Source organism: Lissotriton vulgaris, chromosome 5, assembly GCF_964263255.1.
Source record: "Lissotriton vulgaris chromosome 5, aLisVul1.2, whole genome shotgun sequence".
NCBI lineage: Eukaryota > Metazoa > Chordata > Amphibia > Caudata > Salamandridae > Lissotriton > Lissotriton vulgaris.
This window is the reverse complement of record NC_141693.1, coordinates 1,545,490,302-1,545,503,675: the sequence shown is the minus strand read 5'-3', so window position 1 is coordinate 1,545,503,675 and position 13,374 is coordinate 1,545,490,302. Positions and strand designations below refer to the sequence as shown.

General features: G+C 42.4%; 12 non-coding genes across 12 annotated transcripts; all 12 read left to right on the top strand.

The window, feature by feature from the left end:
* The first annotated feature begins 319 nt into the window (after positions 1-319).
* On the top strand, positions 320-392 carry TRNAR-UCG (transfer RNA arginine (anticodon UCG)). The gene has a single exon. It is a non-coding gene; the product is annotated as a tRNA-Arg (tRNA).
* A 3,441-nt stretch (positions 393-3,833) lies between these two features.
* Positions 3,834-3,906, top strand: TRNAR-CCU (transfer RNA arginine (anticodon CCU)). Its single transcript has one exon. It is a non-coding gene; the product is annotated as a tRNA-Arg (tRNA).
* Positions 3,907-4,548: 642 nt separating this feature from the next.
* On the top strand, positions 4,549-4,621 carry TRNAR-UCG (transfer RNA arginine (anticodon UCG)). Its single transcript has one exon. It is a non-coding gene; the product is annotated as a tRNA-Arg (tRNA).
* Positions 4,622-5,423: 802 nt separating this feature from the next.
* Positions 5,424-5,496, top strand: TRNAR-CCU (transfer RNA arginine (anticodon CCU)). The gene has a single exon. It is a non-coding gene; the product is annotated as a tRNA-Arg (tRNA).
* Positions 5,497-6,140: 644 nt separating this feature from the next.
* On the top strand, positions 6,141-6,213 carry TRNAR-UCG (transfer RNA arginine (anticodon UCG)). Its single transcript has one exon. It is a non-coding gene; the product is annotated as a tRNA-Arg (tRNA).
* Positions 6,214-7,015: 802 nt separating this feature from the next.
* TRNAR-CCU (transfer RNA arginine (anticodon CCU)) lies at positions 7,016-7,088 on the top strand. The gene has a single exon. It is a non-coding gene; the product is annotated as a tRNA-Arg (tRNA).
* A 644-nt stretch (positions 7,089-7,732) lies between these two features.
* TRNAR-UCG (transfer RNA arginine (anticodon UCG)) lies at positions 7,733-7,805 on the top strand. Its single transcript has one exon. It is a non-coding gene; the product is annotated as a tRNA-Arg (tRNA).
* Positions 7,806-10,080: 2,275 nt separating this feature from the next.
* TRNAQ-UUG (transfer RNA glutamine (anticodon UUG)) lies at positions 10,081-10,153 on the top strand. The gene has a single exon. It is a non-coding gene; the product is annotated as a tRNA-Gln (tRNA).
* An 803-nt stretch (positions 10,154-10,956) lies between these two features.
* TRNAR-CCU (transfer RNA arginine (anticodon CCU)) lies at positions 10,957-11,029 on the top strand. The gene has a single exon. It is a non-coding gene; the product is annotated as a tRNA-Arg (tRNA).
* Positions 11,030-11,672: 643 nt separating this feature from the next.
* Positions 11,673-11,745, top strand: TRNAR-UCG (transfer RNA arginine (anticodon UCG)). Its single transcript has one exon. It is a non-coding gene; the product is annotated as a tRNA-Arg (tRNA).
* An 803-nt stretch (positions 11,746-12,548) lies between these two features.
* On the top strand, positions 12,549-12,621 carry TRNAR-CCU (transfer RNA arginine (anticodon CCU)). Its single transcript has one exon. It is a non-coding gene; the product is annotated as a tRNA-Arg (tRNA).
* Positions 12,622-13,265: 644 nt separating this feature from the next.
* On the top strand, positions 13,266-13,338 carry TRNAR-UCG (transfer RNA arginine (anticodon UCG)). Its single transcript has one exon. It is a non-coding gene; the product is annotated as a tRNA-Arg (tRNA).
* The last annotated feature ends 36 nt before the right edge of the window (positions 13,339-13,374 follow it).

The following is a 13,374-nucleotide window of genomic DNA, read 5'->3' as shown; positions in this document are numbered from 1 at the left end:
GCGAGTGTAAATTGGCATATCCAGAAAGGAGCAGTTTGTACTACTGTCAAAACAGTTTCTCCCCACTTCTGGAAATATCCAGAGCTATGTAAAGCATACAACTGAGCTTTAATCTCATGAAGAAAGAGGTTTAAATGCAAAAAAGAAAACAAAAGCTTATCGTACTGGTGACATTTTCATTATATAGATTCCAAAAGAGTGCTTTAATTGAAAGGAGCTGAAAACACACAATGGGATGTAAACCTAAATAACTATCAATATCATATTTCCCATCCTTGCATACCACCTACATTATAAAAATAAGCACAGCAGGACATATGACTGCGTGGCCTAATGGATAAGGCGTCTGACTTCGGATCAGAAGATTGAGGGTTCGAGTCCCTTCGTGGTTGGTTTTTGGCAATGGTCACACAACTCAGCTTTCCATTCAGAATGGAAGCAGGCTCTTCCAATACTCTTATAGCCATCATGTTCTCATTCCTAATTATTCATGAAGTGGAGTACATACTGCACAGTCATTTAGATTGCATCTTCAGCCTAAAATCTTGTTCATGTTAGTGGCATTAAGAAGTGCTTCTATGTACACGCACTGAATATGTAATAGGGTTGCAGAATTTTGACTTGACAGAATGGGTTTTTAGCTTAAGGGTGTGTAGATGAAATTCAAGGTGTGTAAGTATGTGTTTATGTAGTGCTTCAAGTGTAAAATCTGTATGATTTGTGCAGTTAAAGTGCTAATTTTGCCTACGAGAAAGTAAAGTACTACAGAAGAATTATAAAGGATTGTCATCGACTGCTCCCTCAACTCCACCACCTTCCCGGAAAGCTGGAAACACGCCGAACTCAGCGCCCTTCTGAAAAAACCCACAGCGGACCCCACCGAACTCAAAAACTACCGCCCCATCTCGCTCCTACCATTCCCGGCCAAAGTCATCGAGAAAGCCGTCAACAACCAGCTCGCTGCCTTCCTCGAAAGCAACAAATCCCTCGACTCTTCACAGTCCGGCTTCCGAGCCACACCACTGGAGTCAAGCTAGCCGGGCTGATGAGAGGTGTTACCTCGAAGCCGGTCCGGTCCTCGGATGCTTGATTCCGTTCTGGGAAGGACATGGCTTTTGTAGTTCGGACTGGACTGTTCCCATGGGGCACAGGGTCAGAGCTGATTTGCATATCGCCATTGTCTAACCCGGGGTGGTGTGGAGTGCAAAAAAACGATGGATTTGGGCCCAGATCTTTGGACTGGGTTGAGTGTGTGACATTGATCCACATTCGGTCCATCACCTGTTGTTTTTGCAAATTCCGAGCCAAACACAGCACGGAGACCGCTCTCATCGCAGCTACAGACGACATTCGAACTCTACTAGACAACGGAGACACAGTCGCCCTCATCCTCCTCGACCTCTCCGCAGCCTTCGACACAGTCTGCCATGGCACTCTCCTACAGCGCCTCAATAACACCGGGATCCAAGGAAAAGCTCTGGAATGGATCACCTCATTCCTCACCGGAAGAACCCAGAGAGTCCGCCTCCCACCATTCAACTCCAAGGCCACTGAAGTCATCTGCGGCGTACCCCAAGGTTCCTCACTCAGCCCCACCCTCTTCAACGTATACATGAGCCCCCTCGCGACCATCGCTCGCCAACACAACCTCAACATCATCTCCTACGCAGACGACACCCAACTGATCCTATCACTCACCAAAGACCCCAACACCGCCAAAACCAACTTACATGAAGGCATGAAAGAAGTAGCAGAGTGGATGAAGCACAGCCGTCTGAAATTGAACTCAGACAAAACAGAAGTCCTTATCTTAGGCACCTTCCCCGCCGCTTGGGACGACTCTTGGTGGCCAGAGGCCCTTGGAAAAGCACCCATCCCGACGGACCACGCACGAAACCTGGGCATCATCCTGGACTCCTCTCTCTCGATGAACAGACAAGTCAACGCAGTCTCATCTTCATGTTTCAACATCCTCCGCATGCTCAAAAAAACATTTCGCTGGATCCCCACCAAAACTAGAAAGACAGTCACCCATGCACTGGTTACAAGTCGCCTGGACTACGGAAACACCCTATACGCCGGTATCACCGCAAAACTCCAGAAAAAACTCCAACGCATCCAGAATGCATCAGCCAGACTCATACTAGACATCCCACGCAAAGACCATATCTCTAGCCACCTGAAAAACCTCCACTGGCTCCCCATCAATAAGAGGATTACTTTCCGACTCCTAACCCACGCTCACAAAGCACTCTACGAACTTGGACCCGAATGCCTCAACACACGAATTTCCTTCTACACCCCCCCTCGCCAGCTACGATCTTCCAACCAAGCCCTTGCTACCACTCCTCGCATCAATAAAACCACCATGGGAGGTAGATCCTTCTCCTACCTCGCAGATAAAACCTGGAACTCACTCCCCATCCACCTACGTCTCACACAGAACCACCTAGCATTCAGAAAGCAACTTAAAACCTGGTTATTCGACAAGTAACTCCCTTCCCCTCCCCAAGCGCCTTGAGACCCTCTGGGTATGTAGCGCGCTATACAAATTTCTACTTGACTTGACTTGACTTGACAGGCTTTCAGCTACTTGAATAGGGCAAGTCAGGATTCATGAAACACATACAACCTTTGAGCGTGTGTAAATTGGCATATCCAGAAAGGAGCAGTTTGTACTACTGTCAAAACAGTTTCTCTCCACTTCTGGAAATATCCAGAGCTATGTAAAGCATACAACTGAGCTTTAATCTCATGAAGAAAGAGGTTTAAATGCAAAAAAGAAAACAAAAGCTTATCGTACTGGTGACATTTTCATTATATAGATTCAAAAAGAGTGCTTTAATTGAAAGGAGCTGAAAACACACAATGGAATGTAAACCTAAATAACTATCAATATCATATTTCCCATCCTTGCATACCACCTACATTATAAAAATAAGCACAGCAGGACATATGACCGGGAGGCCTAATGGATAAGGCGTCTGACTTCGGATCAGAAGATTGAGGGTTCGAGTCCCTTCGTGGTCGGTTTTTGCCAATGATCACACAACTCAGATTTCCATTCAGAATGGAAGCAGGCTCTTCCAATACTCTTATAGCCATCATGTTCTCATTCCTAATTATTCATGAAGTGGAGTACATACTGCACAGTCATTTAGATTGCATCTTCAGCCTAAAATCTTGTTCATGTTAGTGGCATTAGGAAGTGCTTCTATGTACACGCACTGAATATGTAATAGGGTTGCAGAATTTTGACTTGAAAGAATAGGTTTTTAGCTTAAGGGTGTGTAGATGAAATGCAAGGTGTGTGAGTATGTGTTCATGGAGTGCTTCAAGTGTAAAATCTGTATGATTTGTGCAGTTAAAGTGCTAATTTTGCCTACGAGAAAGAGAAGTACTACAGAAGAATTATAAAGGATTGGCACATTGGCTGCCTTTGCTGATGACACAGTTGGCTAATTTGTAAAGCATTGGTCTATTAAGTTGCAGAGTTTAGTTGAACTTGGTTAGGAGACTTGGTGCCTGTTTCTGTGTCCTGCTGAAGACAAGGACGGCTTGATACCACTGTCAAAGCCCAGTTTATTGAGAAAAGCATCCAGGAAAGAAGAAGTGTTGAGTCGAAAGTGGTTCTCCTCCAATTTCTCTCCACTTGCTCGAAATGCAGAGCCTCCATTATAGCACAAAACAGAGTGTTAAAGTCGGGGATGGAAGAGGATGAAAATGGGAAGTTTACTTATGGAGAGGACTGAGAAATGTCCTGTGTGCAGACACCAGTGTTTGACGATTGAATACATTTAAATAATGCCTCTAGACTGCAAGTGTTTATCTGTGCCTCAGTGGCCTAATGGATAAGGCACTGGCCTCCTATGCCAGGGATTGTGGGTTAGAGTCCCATCTGAGGTGAAAACCAATGTCCACTCTTACTTTTCCAGAAAAATTGATATATTTATTACATGCTTCCGCTCAGAAGCTTATGTGGTATTAGGAACTTTGAAATGGTACCATTTTACTTCTGTACTCTTCAGAGTCATGTTGGTGTTCTGAAACTACAAAGTAGATTTTAAACACCTATCTTTGTCAGATGCAACTTTGACCCGGCAGAAGATATTCCTTTGGAAAAAATGATTTGAATTGGATTGGTGTAACTGTTGTTTCTAGAGGTGGTGACAGGCTTTCAGCTACTTGAATAGGGCAAGTCAGGATTCATGAAACGTATACAACTTTGAGCGTGTGTAAATTGGCATATCCAGAAAGGAGCAGTTTTTACTACTGTCAAATTAGTTTCTCTCCACTTCTAGAAATATCCAGAGCTATGTAAAGCATACAACTGAGCTTTATTCTCATGAAGAAAGAGGTTTAAATGCAAAAAAGAAAACAAAAGCTTATCGTACTGGTGACATTCTCATTATACAGATTCCAAAAGAGTGCTTTAATTGAAAGGAGCTGAAAAAACACAATGGGATGTAAACCTAAATAACTATAAATATCATATTTCCCATCCTTGCATACAACCTACATTATAAAAATAAGCACAGCAAGACATATGACCGCGTGGCCTAATGGATAAGGCGTCTGAGTTCGGATCAGAAGATTGAGGGTTCGAGTCCCTTCGTGGTCGGTTTTTGCCAATGGTCACACAACTCAGCTTTCCATTCAGAATGGAAGCAGGCTCTACCAATACTCTTATAGCCATCATGTTCTCATTCCTAATTATTCATGAAGTGGAGTACATACTGCACAGTCATTTAGATTGCATCTTCAGCCTAAAATCTTGTCCATGTTAGTGGCATTAAGAAGTGCTTCTATGTACATGCACTGAATATGTAATAGGGTTGCAGAATTTTGACTTGACAGAATGGGTTTTTAGCTTAAGGGTGTGTAGATGAAATGCAAGGTGTGTAAGTATGTGTTCATGGAGTGCTTCAAGTGTAAAATCTGTATAATTTGTGCAGTTAAAGTGATAATTTTGCCTACGAGAAAGAAAAGTACTACAGAAGAATTATAAAGGATTGGCACGTTGGCTGCCTTTGCTGATGACACAGTTGGCTAATTTGCAAAGCATTGGTATATTACGTTGCAGAGTGTGGTTGAACTTGGTTAGGAGACTTGGTGCCTGTTCTGTGTCCTGCTGAAGACAAGGACGGCTTGATACCACTGTCAAAGCCCAGTTTATTGAGAAAAGCATCCAGGAAAGAAGAAGTGTTTAGTCAAAAGTGGTTCTCCTCCAATTTCTCTCCACTTGCTCGAAATGCAGAGCCTCCATTATAGCACAGAACAGAGTGTTAAAGTCGGGCATGGAAGAGGATGTAAATGGGAAGTTTACTTATGGAGAGAACTGAGAAATGTCCTGTGTGCAGACACCAGTGTTTGACGATTGAATACATTTAAAATATGCCTCTAGACTGCAAGTGTTTATCTGAGCCTCAGTGGCCTAATGGATAAGGCACTGGCCTCCTAAGCCAGGGATTGTGGGTTCGAGTCCCATCTGAGGTGAAAACCAATATCCACTCTTACTTTTCCAGAAAAATTGATATATTTATTACATGCTTCCGCTCAGAAGCATATGTGGTATTAGGAACTTTGAAATGGTACCATTTTACTTCTGTACTCTTCAGAGTCATGTTGGTGTTCTGAAACTACAAAGTAGATTTTTAAACACCTATCTTTGTCAGATGCAACTTTGACCCGGCAGAAGATATTCCTTTGGAAAAAATGATTTGAATTGGATTGGTGTAACTGTTGTTTCTAGAGGTGGTGACAGGCTTTCAGCTACTTGAATAGGGCAAGTCAGGATTCATGAAACGTATACAACCTTTGAGCGTGTGTAAATTGGCATATCCAGAAAGGAGCAGTTTTTACTACTGTCAAAACAGTTTCTCTCCACTTCTAGAAATATCCAGAGCTATGTAAAGCATACAACTGAGCTTTATTCTCATGAAGAAAGAGGTTTAAATGCAAAAAAGAAAACAAAAGCTTATCGTACTGGTGACATTCTCATTGTATAGATTTGAAAAGAGTGCTTTAATTGAAAGGAGCTGAAAAAACACAATGGGATGTAAACCTAAATGACTATCAATATCATATTTCCCATCCTTGCATACCATCTACATTATAAAAATAAGCACAGCAAGACATATGACCGCGTGGCCTAATGGATAAGGCGTCTGACTTCGGATCAGAAGATTGAGGGTTTGAGTCCCTTCGTGGTCGGTTTTGCCAATGGTCACACAACTCAGCTTTCCATTCAGAATGGAAGCAGGCTCTACCAATACTCTTATAGCCATCATGTTCTCATTCCTAATTATTCATGAAGTGGAGTACATACTGCACAGTCATTTAGATTGCATCTTCAGCCTAAAATCTTGTCCATGTTAGTGGCATTAAGAAGTGCTTCTATGTACATGCACTGAATATGTAATAGGGTTGCAGAATTTTGACTTGACAGAATGGGTTTTTAGCTTAAGGGTGTGTAGATGAAATGCAAGGTGTGTAAGTATGTGTTCATGGAGTGCTTCAAGTGTAAAATCTGTATGATTTGTGCAGTTAAAGTGCTAATTTTGCCTACGAGAAAGAAAAGTACTACAGAAGAATTATAAAGGATTGGCACAGTGGCTACCTTTGCTGATGACACAGTTGGCTAATTTGCAAAGCATTGGTATATTAAGTTGCAGAGTGTGGTTGAACTTGGTTAGGAGACTTGGTGCCTGTTTCTGTGTCCTGCTGAAGACAAGGACGGCTTGATACCACCGTCAAATCCCAGTTTATTGAGAAAAGCATCCAGGAAAGAAGAAGTGTTGAGTCGAAAGTGGTTCTCCTCCAATTTCTCTCCACTTGCTCGAAATGCAGAGCCTCCATTATAGCACAGAACAGAGTGTTAAAGTCGGGCATGGACGAGGATGAAAATGGGAAGTTTACTTATGGAGAGAACTGAGAAATGTCCTGTGTGCAGACACCAGTGTTTGACGATTGAATACATTTAAATTATGCCTCTAGACTGCAAGTGTTGATCTGTGCCTCAGTGGCCTAATGGATAAGGCACTGGCCTCCTAAGCCAGGGATTGTGGGTTCGAGTCCCATCTGAGGTGAAAACCAATATCCACTCTTACTTTTCCAGAAAAATTGATATATTTATTACATGCTTCCGCTCAGAAGCTTATGTGGTATTAGGAACTTTGAAATGGTACCATTTTACTTCTGTACTCTTCAGAGTCATGTTGGTGTTCTGAAACTACAAAGTAGATTTTTAAACACCTATCTTTGTCAGATGCAACTTTGACCCGGCAGAAGATATTCCTTTGGAAAAAATGATTTGAATTGGATTGGTGTAACTGTTGTTTCTAGAGGTGGTGACAGGCTTTCAGCTACTTGAATAGGGCAAGTCAGGATTCATGAAACATATACAACCTTTGAGCGTGTGTAAATTGGCATATCCAGAAAGGAGCAGTTTTTACTACTGTCAAAACAGTTTCATTCCACTTCTAGTAATATCCAGAGCTATGTAAAGCATACAACTGAGCTTTATTCTCATGTAGAAAGAGGTTTAAATGCAAAAAAGAAAACAAAAGCTTATCGTACTGGTGACATTCTCATTATATAGATTCCAAAAGAGTGCTTTAATTGAAAGGAGCTGAAAAAACACAATGGGATGTAAACCTAAATAACTATCAATATCATATTTCCCATCCTTGCATACCACCTACATAATAAAATTAAGCACAGCAAGACATATGACCGCGTGGCCTAATGGATAAGGCGTCTGACTTCGGATCAGAAGATTGAGGGTTCGAGTCCCTTCGTGGTCGGATTTTGCCAATGGTCACACAACTCAGCTTTCCTTTCAGAATGGAAGCAGGCTCTACCAATACTCTTATAGCCATCATGTTCTCATTCCTAATTATTCATGAAGTGGGGTACATACTGCACAGTCATTTAGATTGCATCTTCAGCCTAAAATCTTGTCCATGTTAGTGGCATTAAGAAGTGCTTCTATGTACATGCACTGAATATGTAATAGGGTTGCAGAATTTTGACTTGACAGAATGGGTTTTTAGCTTAAGGGTGTGTAGATGAAATGCAAGGTGTGTAAGTATGTGTTCATGGAGTGCTTCAAGTGTAAAATCTGTATGATTTGTGCAGTTAAAGTGCTAATTTTGCCTACGAGAAAGAAAAGTACTACAGAAGAATTATAAAGGATTGTCATCAACTGCTCCCTCAACTCCGCCACCTTCCCGGAAAGCTGGAAACACGCCGAACTCAGCGCCCTTCTGAAAAAACCCACAGCGGACCCCACCGAACTCAAAAACTACCGCCCCATCTCGCTCCTACCATTCCCGGCCAAAGTCATCGAGAAAGCCGTCAACAACCAGCTCGCTGCCTTCCTCGAAAGCAACAAATCCCTCGACTCTTCACAGTCCGGCTTCGGAGCCAAACACAGCACGGAGACCGCTCTCATCGCAGCTACAGACGACATTTGAACTCTACTAGACAACGGAGACACAGTCGCCCTCATCCTCCTCGACCTCTCCGCAGCCTTCGACACAGTCTGCCATGGCACTCTCCTACAGCGCCTCAATAACACCGGGATCCAAGGAAAAGCTCTGGAATGGATCACCTCATTCCTCACCGGAAGAACCCAGAGAGTCCGCCTCCCACCATTCAACTCCAAGGCCACTGAATTCATCTGCGGCGTACCCCAAGGTTCCTCACTCAGCCCCACCCTCTTCAACGTATACATGAGCCCCCTCGCGACCATCGCTCGCCAACACAACCTCAACATCATCTCCTACGCAGACGACACCCAACTGATCCTATCACTCACCAAAGACCCCAACACCGCCAAAACCAACTTACATGAAGGCATGAAAGAAGTAGCAGAGTGGATGAAGCACAGCCGTCTGAAACTGAACTAAGACAAAACAGAAGTCCTTATCTTAGGCACCTTCCCCTCCGCTTGGCACGACTCTTGGTGGCCAGAGGCCCTTGGAAAAGCACCCATCCCGACGGACCACGCACGAAACCTGGGCATCATCCTGGACTCCTCTCTCTCGATGAACAGACAAGTCAACGCAGTCTCATCTTCATGTTTCAACATCCTCCGCATGCTCAAAAAAACATTTCGCTGGATCCCCACCAAAACTAGAAAGACAGTCACCCATGCACTGGTTACAAGTCGCCTGGACTACGGAAACACCCTATACGCCGGTATCACCGCAACACTCCAGAAAAAACTCCAACGCATCCAGAACGCATCAGCCAGACTCATACTAGACATCCCACGCAAAGACCATATCTCTAGCCACCTGAAAAACCTCCACTGGCTCCCCGTCAATAAGAGGATTACTTTCCGACTCCTAACCCACGCTCACAAAGCACTCTACGAACTTGGACCCGAATGCCTCAACACACGAATTTCCTTCTACACCCCCCCTCGCCAGCTACGATCTTCCAACCAAGCCCTTGCTACCACTCCTCGCATCAATAAAACCACCATGGGAGGTAGATCCTTCTCCTACCTCGCAGCTAAAACCTGGAACTCACTCCCCATCCACCTACGTCTCACACAGAACCACCTAGCATTCAGAAAGCAACTTAAAACCTGGTTATTCGACAAGTAACTCCCTTCCCCTCCCCAAGCGCCTTGAGACCCTCTGGGTATGTAGCGCGCTATACAAATTTCTACTTGACTTGACTTGACTTGACAGGCTTTCAGCTACTTGAATAGGGCAAGTCAGGATTCATGAAACACATACAACCTTTGAGCGTGTGTAAATTGGCATATCCAGAAAGGAGCAGTTTGTACTACTGTCAAAACAGTTTCTCTCCACTTCTGGAAATATCCAGAGCTATGTAAAGCATACAACTGAGCTTTAATCTCATGAAGAAAGAGGTTTAAATGCAAAAAAGAAAACAAAAGCTTATCGTACTGGTGACATTTTCATTATATAGATTCAAAAAGAGTGCTTTAATTGAAAGGAGCTGAAAACACACAATGGAATGTAAACCTAAATAACTATCAATATCATATTTCCCATCCTTGCATACCACCTACATTATAAAAATAAGCACAGCAGGACATATGACCGCGTGGCCTAATGGATAAGGCGTCTGACTTTGGATCAGAAGATTGAGGGTTCGAGTCCCTTCGTGGTCGGTTTTTGCCAATGATCACACAACTCAGATTTCCATTCAGAATGGAAGCAGGCTCTTCCAATACTCTTATAGCCATCATGTTCTCATTCCTAATTATTCATGAAGTGGAGTACATACTGCACAGTCATTTAGATTGCATCTTCAGCCTAAAATCTTGTTCATGTTAGTGGCATTAGGAAGTGCTTCTATGTACACGCACTGAATATGTAATAGGGTTGCAGAATTTTGACTTGACAGAATAGGTTTTTAGCTTAAGGGTGTGTAGATGAAATGCAAGGTGTGTGAGTATGTGTTCATGGAGTGTTTCAAGTGTAAAATCTGTATGATTTGTGCAGTTAAAGTGCTAATTTTGCCTACGAGAAAGAGAAGTACTACAGAAGAATTATAAAGGATTGGCACATTGGCTGCCTTTGCTGATGACACAGTTGGCTAATTTGTAAAGCATTGGTCTATTAAGTTGCAGAGTTTAGTTGAACTTGGTTAGGAGACTTGGTGCCTGTTTCTGTGTCCTGCTGAAGACAAGGACGGCTTGATACCACTGTCAAAGCCCAGTTTATTGAAAAAAGCATCCAGGAAAGAAGAAGTGTTGAGTCGAAAGTGGTTCTCCTCCAATTTCTCTCCACTTGCTCGAAATGCAGAGCCTCCATTATAGCACAAAACAGAGTGTTAAAGTCGGGGATGGAAGAGGATGAAAATGGGAAGTTTACTTATGGAGAGGACTGAGAAATGTCCTGTGTGCAGACACCAGTGTTTGACGATTGAATACATTTAAATAATGTCTCTAGACTGCAAGTGTTTATCTGTGCCTCAGTGGCCTAATGGATAAGGCACTGGCCTCCTATGCCAGGGATTGTGGGTTAGAGTCCCATCTGAGGTGAAAACCAATATCCACTCTTACTTTTCCAGAAAAATTGATATATTTATTACATGCTTCCGCTCAGAAGCTTATGTGGTATTAGGAACTTTGAAATGGTACCATTTTACTTCTGTACTCTTCAGAGTCATGTTGGTGTTCTGAAACTACAAAGTAGATTTTAAACACCTATCTTTGTCAGATGCAACTTTGACCCGGCAGAAGATATTCCTTTGGAAAAAATGATTTGAATTGGATTGGTGTAACTGTTGTTTCTAGAGGTGGTGACAGGCTTTCAGCTACTTGAATAGGGCAAGTCAGGATTCATGAAACGTATACAACCTTTGAGCGTGTGTAAATTGGCATATCCAGAAAGGAGCAGTTTTTACTACTGTCAAATTAGTTTCTCTCCACTTCTAGAAATATCCAGAGCTATGTAAAGCATACAACTGAGCTTTATTCTCATGAAGAAAGAGGTTTAAATGCAAAAAAGAAAACAAAAGCTTATCGTACTGGTGACATTCTCATTATACAGATTCCAAAAGAGTGCTTTAATTGAAAGGAGCTGAAAAAACACAATGGGATGTAAACCTAAATAACTATAAATATCATATTTCCCATCCTTGCATACAACCTACATTATAAAAATAAGCACAGCAAGACATATGACCGCGTGGCCTAATGGATAAGGCGTCTGACTTCGGATCAGAAGATTGAGAGTTCGAGTCCCTTCGTGGTCGGTTTTTGCCAATGGTCACACAACTCAGCTTTCCATTCAGAATGGAAGCAGGCTCTACCAATACTCTTATAGCCATCATGTTCTCATTCCTAATTATTCATGAAGTGGAGTACATACTGCACAGTCATTTAGATTGCATCTTCAGCCTAAAATCTTGTCCATGTTAGTGGCATTAAGAAGTGCTTCTATGTACATGCACTGAATATGTAATAGGGTTGCAGAATTTTGACTTGACAGAATGGGTTTTTAGCTTAAGGGTGTGTAGATGAAATGCAAGGTGTGTAAGTATGTGTTCATGGAGTGCTTCAAGTGTAAAATCTGTATGATTTGTGCAGTTAAAGTGCTAATTTTGCCTACGAGAAAGAAAAGTACTACAGAAGAATTATAAAGGATTGGCACAGTGGCTGCCTTTGCTGATGACACAGTTGGCTAATTTGCAAAGCATTGGTATATTAAGTTGCAGAGTGTGGTTGAACTTGGTTAGGAGACTTGGTGCCTGTTTCTGTGTCCTGCTGAAGACAAGGACGGCTTGATACCACCGTCAAATCCCAGTTTATTGAGAAAAGCATCCAGGAAAGAAGAAGTGTTGAGTCGAAAGTGGTTCTCCTCCAATTTCTCTCCACTTGCTCGAAATGCAGAGCCTCCATTATAGCACAGAACAGAGTGTTAAAGTCGGGCATGGACGAGGATGAAAATGGGAAGTTTACTTATGGAGAGAACTGAGAAATGTCCTGTGTGCAGACACCAGTGTTTGACGATTGAATACATTTAAATTATGCCTCTAGACTGCAAGTGTTGATCTGTGCCTCAGTGGCCTAATGGATAAGGCACTGGCCTCCTAAGCCAGGGATTGTGGGTTCGAGTCCCATCTGAGGTGAAAACCAATATCCACTCTTACTTTTCCAGAAAAATTGATATATTTATTACATGCTTCCGCTCAGAAGCTTATGTGGTATTAGGAACTTTGAAATGGTACCATTTTACTTCTGTACTCTTCAGAGTCATGTTGGTGTTCTGAAATTACAAAGTAGATTTTTAAACACCTATCTTTGTCAGATGCAACTTTGACCCGGCAGAAGATATTCCTTTGGAAAAAATGATTTGAATTGGATTGGTGTAACTGTTGTTTCTAGAGGTGGTGACAGGCTTTCAGCTACTTGAATAGGGCAAGTCAGGATTCATGAAACGTATACAACCTTTGAGCGTGTGTAAATTGGCATATCCAGAAAGGAGCAGTGTTTACTACTGTCAAAACAGTTTCATTCCACTTCTAGTAATATCCAGAGCTATGTAAAGCATACAACTGAGCTTTATTCTCATGTAGAAAGAGGTTTAAATGCAAAAAAGAAAACAAAAGCTTATCGTACTGGTGACATTCTCATTATATAGATTCCAAAAGAGTGCTTTAATTGAAAGGAGCTGAAAAAACACAATGGGATGTAAACCTAAATAACTATCAATATCATATTTCCCATCCTTGCATACCACCTACATTATAAAAATAAGCACAGCAAGACATATGACCGCGTGGCCTAATGGATAAGGCGTCTGTCTTCGGATCAGAAGATTGAGGGTTCGAGTCCCTTCGTGGTCGGTTTTTGCCAATGGTCACACAACTCAGCTTTCCATT